Raw genomic sequence first — 7,177 nt, forward strand, 5'->3', positions numbered from 1 at the left:
TGGAGGCATCACCTTGATGCTGCTTCAGCCTTTCCACGTAGATAAACGTGCTAGAGCATCAGCGTGAGGTCATAACCACCCAACGCATGGCTGCCTCATTAGGCCTGCATTTTATCTCTCGTCATCCAGCAATTACTCAACTCCCCAGCGATGGCTGAAGGTCACACACTATACATAGTTCATGCATGTCTACACTTTTCCTCCTTTCTCTCCCTTTTTTCCTCTTTTGTCAGGGAGGAGCCGGACTCCTCTGCAGGAACCCGCTTGCCTCTGCAAGCTACACCATACATCATTTTGGACCATCCGAGTCGACGTGGACAGCTGGGGCATCTGTCCATGGTGTAGCATTGGCCATGCCCTGAGGGGGTTTGAAAGGTCCACCTGTAGATGAAGTAAATCCCCAAACCTCCCAAAAATCACCATCCAAAAAGAAATTTCAAAAAAAAATAAAAATAAATAAACCCTAACCGGCCTTGCCCTGTCGCCAGTCCCCTCCCGTCGTCGGGTCCCAATGCTGTCCGCCGGCCGCTGCCGTCTCTGCCTCTTCCCCTTCCCCTTCCCTCTCCGCCACTTCACTGCGGCCGTTTCCACCACCACCACCACCACCTCCGACGCTGCCGCTGCCGACCCCACTGTCTTCTACCTGGAATCCACCTGCGCGCTCTCCCCCGCCACCGCCGCCCGCGCTGCGGACTCCATCCGCCTCGCCTCCCCGGAGTCCACCGCGCAGGCCGACGCCGTCCTCGACCTCCTCCGCCGGTATGGCTTCACCGACGCCGAGATATCCACCACCGTCCGCAAGTTCCCCATCGTCCTCGTCTCCGACCCCGTCAAGACACTCCAGCCCAAGCTCGACTTCCTCGCCTCCGTCGGCATCAACGCGCCGCTCCTCCCCAGGCTCGTCTCCCTCAGCCCCGTCGTCCTCCACCGCAGCATCCAGGACCACCTCGCCCCGCTCTTCGGATCTCTCCGCGAGCTCCTCGGTTCCAATGCCCGCGTCGTCACCGCGCTCCGCCAGATGCCGTTCGTTGTCCGCTGCAGCCCCAACAGTACCGTCAACCTCGTGCTCCCCGCACTAAGAGATGTCCACGGCTTGCCCCCGGAGGACGTCTCCAAGCTCGTCGCCGTCCACCCCGGCGTCATCATGCAGGGCCCCCACCGCTTGGCCGAGATTGTCCAGGCCGTCAAGGACGTCGGCATCGAACCCGGCGAGTCCATGTTCGTCCACACATTTGCCATCATTTCCAAGATGAAGACCCCCACACTGGAGAGGAAGTATGCACTCTACCAGAGCCTTGGCTTCGAGAAGGACAATGTTGCCTTAATGTTGCGGCGGTGCCCACTCATGATGGCTATCTCAGAGAAGAAGATGAAGGAAAATGTCGGATTCTTGGTCGGAAAGGCGGGTCTGAGCCTGGAAGATATCGTGGCCTATCCGAGCATGCTCGTGCGGAGCTTGGAGAGCCATCGCAGGAGGTGCGGTGCTCGCACTGCTGAGGAAGGAAGGGAAGCCAGAGGGGAATCATCAGCTGCGCAAGGTCCTCGTGGCTAAAACGAAAAGGTTCTTGCAGGTGTATGTGCAGCCACACCAAAACGAGATCCCTGATGTCGTCCGGGCTCTCAACGGAGAGATCCCTTTCGGGGGCTTCAGTGTGTTGGAGTAGCCACAGCCGCCCAGGAAGATGAGCCTTTGATGTCATCGGCCTATGCAGTTCTTGGTGGGATTTGCTTAGGCAGTTTTCTGGAGATTCTGTTGCTTGGCCAATGTTTGTTCTTGGTAGGATTTGCTTAGGCAGCTTTCGCAAGATTGGTGTTGCTCTTGCAACAAGACTGCCAAGGAGTATGGTTATGCAAGAACAAATTTCGAGCTACTGGGTGGTCATCAAAGCTTGTAGTGTAATAAAACATTAACTGGAAGCTAACTTGTTGAGCAATGATCATTGGTAATTCTAATTTCAGGCCTCAGAATGTGTAACATGAATTGAAAATGGATGTTTCTCATTAATGAACAGTCATTTGGATGCAGTGAGGCCATAACGTTTTACTCTTTTCTTTTTTGACATATTTGCACAATACTCATGGAAATCTTATTCTTGCTTGGCTGAGTTTGATCTCAAGTGGTCGATGTGGAACAGGAGGATGAAATCAAAGGAAGTCCACATTTTCAGCCTGCCAAAGACAACTCATTTGTAAGAACATGGTAAATTTTGTGTAATTCTGTCTCTATTTTGTATATGGTACACCCTCTGTTCATAAACATAAGACGTTTTGGCAGTCTAAATTGAACTGCCAAAACGTCTTATACATTTATAAACAGAGGTAGTACGTCCAAAGACAGCACCCTGTAAGAATACCAAAATTGGTATCTAACAAATAGTGTAGTACATGTCTGTTTTCTTCTGCATTACTGCATGCAGTCGAGCATTTTTGTTTCTTGACCGGGAACAAAGTACGAAAAGATCCTAGTGTGTGTATAGTTGAGCAAATAATATACAGGAAATAGAAGAAGGTGAACTAGTGAAGATTGGCCTGGTTCAGTCAAGAGGAAGAACCAAGAGCTTAGAATGGTTGGCAGTAGACGCCTGCACTAAACTGGAATTTGCCTTATCAATGCCCAGTTGTGCCATCTCTCCTGAATGAGCTTCCAGAACTTATGTTGAATCAAATTTAACCGGATACCTGTGATGTTAGATAACAGTCGAATAGGCAAACTAGATACCAGGATTGGCAGTCGATTCATGCCCTCAAATTCATGTTAGTGCGGTGGAGAACGGGGGCTTCCTCTTCTGGTGGAATGGGAAATCTCCACCACCTGGGGGACTGTGGTGGTCGGTGGAGCATGTTCAGGAGGAACGGTGGCATCAGGATAAGGACTTGGATTATTGCTGATATGGAAGGAAGTAAAAAACTGAGGTCAAATTCATTGGGGCACACGATTATTTGTAGTTTGCGTCTCTTCTTATTCCATAATCTATAACACCTCTTTTTTCTTTTTCTTTTTTTTTGCAGGGGGATCTGTAACACCTTTTTGACACTAGCGTCTGATGCTCGAGATGCTGAGGCAAGTTTTCGTGAAGCAGCTAGCGAGCCCAAGGGAACAGAACAAGCGGATATAATAAGAGGTAAACGACTGATATGATCTCCAGAAAACCAATTTGTTTACTGGGTCGTCCACTGAACCGAGGCGCGAGGAATCATTCTCTGACCTCCAGCTAATGACAAGTGGATCATCATATGCAGGGTGCGCAAGTGCACACAAGAGGCCTTACGCGTCAGGAAGTTCGGAGTATGCATCTAGAGCTTTTAACATGTCGAATTCCTCCAACTGGCTGCTCTGCGTTTCATTTGAATGAGAATGGAACGGGCCCTGGTCCTGGAGACTTTTGATCTGAGAAATGGAATTCTTCCAAGCGCTCTGGCTTTAGGAGCATGCTGCTGCTGGTCAGACAAAACACCCTCTGAACTTCTCAGGACCCACTTATATACGTGAGGATGCAGTTGCCTTGTTGCAGAGATTATTATGCATCAAACTGAACCACCCGTGCAAGTTAACAATAGCCCCCCGCTTATCTTTTTGTCAATTTGCAAGTGTTTTTGACTTTTTTCATGCCTGACCGACACGGCACGAGTACTTGACCAAAAGGATTTTAGGTGAGATTTCAACCAAGAAAGGGCGGCCAAAATAAGGTGGACGGGAGCCTTGGGATTGCGATGCTACGGCCTACGGACGAGTTGCGACGGCTACATCTTGAAGAAAAGGCACGGTAGCTTAGCCTTGCAACATAAGCTCCGTCAGGATATGGATCGCCAGTGGCATCTCATGAATTGGACGTGGCAACAACCAGTTAGGTGCAAATGCGCCACTCAACCAGACTGACAGGGATTCCAAAGCCAGAATGAACTTTGCCAAATGGTCTTGTCACTTGAGAATCTCATGAACTTGCTTTGAGAGAGACAAGTTGGGACAGATGAGGAGTAGCCGTTTCCAACTGTGAGACACGCTCCTGCCCACCTTACACTATTGTAGATCGACGGTGACCCGACATTCCTCGTGCAGTGCTAACTGGTACTACTCCCCGCCCCCTCCTTGCGTTTAGATGCTTTCCGATTTTCGATGGAGACGGTTAGGTATTGCTCCGTCTGAATACAGAATATATTACTCCCTCTGTCTCATAATACAAGACTTTTTTTGACACCAGTGTGGTGTCTTACATTATAAGACGGAAGAAGTATGTCTTAGAAATTGAAAGAGTCTTCAAGAAGACTATTTTTGCATGGCTGAAGTTAAAGAACAAAGAAGGTTTTGTTTTTTTACATCTCAATAATTGTATAATACATACACCGAGACGCTAAGTTTTGCTAAGCTACGAAGTGCTGAGATCATTTTATAATTTTCTTAGAAAAAGGCGCTAAGAAAGCAATGCTAAGTTGGGTAACCAAACGAGAAAATTAGGCAAAAGTTGGGTTAGAAATGTTTGCGAAAGTAAGTAACTTTACTTTACACTTGGGTTTTCTGAACTGAAGCACCAATTTTGAGCTCTGTTTCATTCCACTTGTGTAATCTTTGCATTTTAGATTCTATCCCTATGTAAAGTAATACACAGTCCTTTTTAGACGAATATCCAATTGTGAGCCTGGGCTCATCTGCACCCGGTTAAGAAATAATACATAAAAAATCCAAAAATTTTGTGCATGGTAGATAATTTGGTGCGTGAGGTCCGCTTCAAATTTCAGAGCATTCGGACATTTGAGTAGCTCTCAGCAAAAAAGACAAATTGAGTCAGAACAGTATACGAACAGTACTACACTATTTAACAGACCTCAAATTTGTCTTTTTTGCCGAGAGTTACTCAGATGTCCAAATGATTTGAAATTTGGACCGGACATCATGCACCAAATTATCTACCATGCCAAAAAAATTGATTTTTTTTTGAATTTTTCTAGTATTTGTTTTGATTTTTTTTATTCAACATAGAAGCAGATGCTTCTGGGAGCCAAAACGCCTCACTCCTTTTTAGATCACTATATTACTTTACAGGAGTACTACTTATCGTGTGTATAATGTATTCTATTTTATTGATTCCTCCATTCTCCTGTCACATATCAACATGCACCCACACAAGCCATGATCCATGGACCATCTATCGTCTACCGAGCAAATGCTGCATGGTGGTTCCACCGCCGGTGTTTGGTTTCGGTCTAAATTTGTCCTACTAAATAGTACTACTTCCTCCGTAAAAAATATAAAAGCATTTATAAAATGCTTTAGATTACTAAAATAATAATCTAAAATGTTTTATATTTGCTTACAGAGGGAGTAGTAGTTCTCATTAAGTTTTTGCTTGCCAATGACCTCGTCATGTATTAGCACGAAGATTAAACAAAAGCAGCGCAAAGAACCATCCCTCTGGAAAAGTTTCGCATTCATCTGAATAAAGATTAAACTTTTGCATGATCGACCCCGCAAAAAAAACTTTTGCATGATCGATCAAAAAAATGGAAGGATTAAATTTGGCTACTACCGAAATGGACTAAGATTCTGTCTCAAGTCATCTGAGGTGACTGACATGTGACCCCACAACAAGCTGCCCTCAGCCACATAAAAATTAGATGACTTTGAGTATCCAACGTATCCAAGGCACGAAGAGGGAAGAATATGGAGCGGATCGTACGCCCTGGCCTAGTTGCTCATGTTATGTCGCCTGCTGCTCGCTGCTTCTGCATCTCAAATTAAGATTGCAGCATGCCAACATACCACATGCACGCCAAATGGAACAATCGGTACCCGGTCAAGAGTGTATGGTGTCAGGGCATCTCCAGCCGTTGGCCCCCCAGGAGGAGCAAAAAATCGCCCTCAGGGGCGCATCGGCGCTAAACCGCGCATTGGGGGCGTGATGCCCCCCAGTCGTGGCGCCCACGGTTAGTCAAAAAAGTTAAATACGGCGCAAAAACGACTCAAATTTAATGTAAACATCGGCGAGTTCGTTCAAACTTAAACATATTTTACAAAAAAAAAAAAAACTACCGCGGGCTACCCCCGCCGTCTCCCTCGCCGCCCGCCCACGCGGTTCTACATGCCGAGGAGGCTGTAGAACCGCGTGTAGTCACCGCCGCCGCCGTCGTCGTCGTCGTCGCCGCCCCCGCCTACGCCTCCGCCATCCCTGCTGCATCCCTCCCCCGGTTGGTGCGGCGGGTTGGACGGTCCGGGGGCGTCGTCGTCGTCGTCGCTGGCGAGGACCAAGACGCCGTGCTCGTCCTCGCGCCCACGCTTGCGGGCGGCGATCTCCTCCAGGGCCCGGCGCTGCCGGACCATCTCGTCGCGGAGGTAGTCGTCCCGCGCCCACCGCAAAGCGTCCTCGTCGGAGAAGCCGCGCCGGGCTATCTCCTCGTACTCCGCGGGGAGGCCGGGCTCCGGCTTGGGCTCGACGAGGACGAAGCGGCCGGTGGGTGGGGAGGCGTTGGTGGGGGCGGCGACGACGCCGGAGCTGCGGGTGCGCGCGCTGACCGGCATGCCCTGGGGCTCCGGCTTGACGGGGCGGAGGCAGGGCGAGCCGCCGGACGAGGAGGAGGACCCCCCATGCGCCTCGGGGTCCAGGAGCTTCCCCGGCGGCGTGAGAAGGAAGGGGGGGCGGGGTACTCGAGGCGCGGCGTGTTGCCGCCCTCGATGTACTCGAGGACGGCCTCCAACGTGCGCCCGGGCACGTCCCACCACTGACGCCGGCCGGCGGCGTTGAGCCTGCCGGAGGGCTCTACGCCGTTGGTGGCCTCGAGTTGTTGGGCGTGACGGCGGCGGAAATAAGGGTCCCAGAGCGGGCTGTTGGGGACGTACCGTGGCCCCTCCCTCGCCGCACGCGGCAGGTTCGAGCGGATGCGTGCGATCTCCGCACGCCGCGCCGCGCCGTGGGTATCGGGGGCACCGGCACATCGCCGACGCTGATCCTCCACGTCCCCGGCACCCGCATGTCCGGCGGGACCGGGTACTCGGCCTCGTAAAGGAGGCGAGCCTCGTCCTCGTGAAGATGGCGGCGCCCGAAGCCGTTCGCCGCCGCGCCGTCGCCTGGGAAGCGCTCGGCCATGGGCGATGAACTGGAGACGGCGAGAGAGTGTGAGATCACCGAGCTCGCTGGGGAGCGTCTTATATAGACCGAGGCGCCGCCCGTACGCGTGCCCGCCGTGT

At 50.9% G+C, this 7,177-nt stretch overlaps 1 pseudogene; it reads left to right on the plus strand.

Moving 5' to 3' along the window:
• Positions 1–503: 503 nt before the first annotated feature.
• On the plus strand, positions 504–4,160 carry LOC119279258 (annotated as a pseudogene).
• Positions 4,161–7,177: the final 3,017 nt, after the last annotated feature.

The sequence above is a fragment of the Triticum dicoccoides genome, chromosome 1A (assembly GCF_002162155.2).
Source record: "Triticum dicoccoides isolate Atlit2015 ecotype Zavitan chromosome 1A, WEW_v2.0, whole genome shotgun sequence".
Taxonomy (NCBI): domain Eukaryota; kingdom Viridiplantae; phylum Streptophyta; class Magnoliopsida; order Poales; family Poaceae; genus Triticum; species Triticum dicoccoides.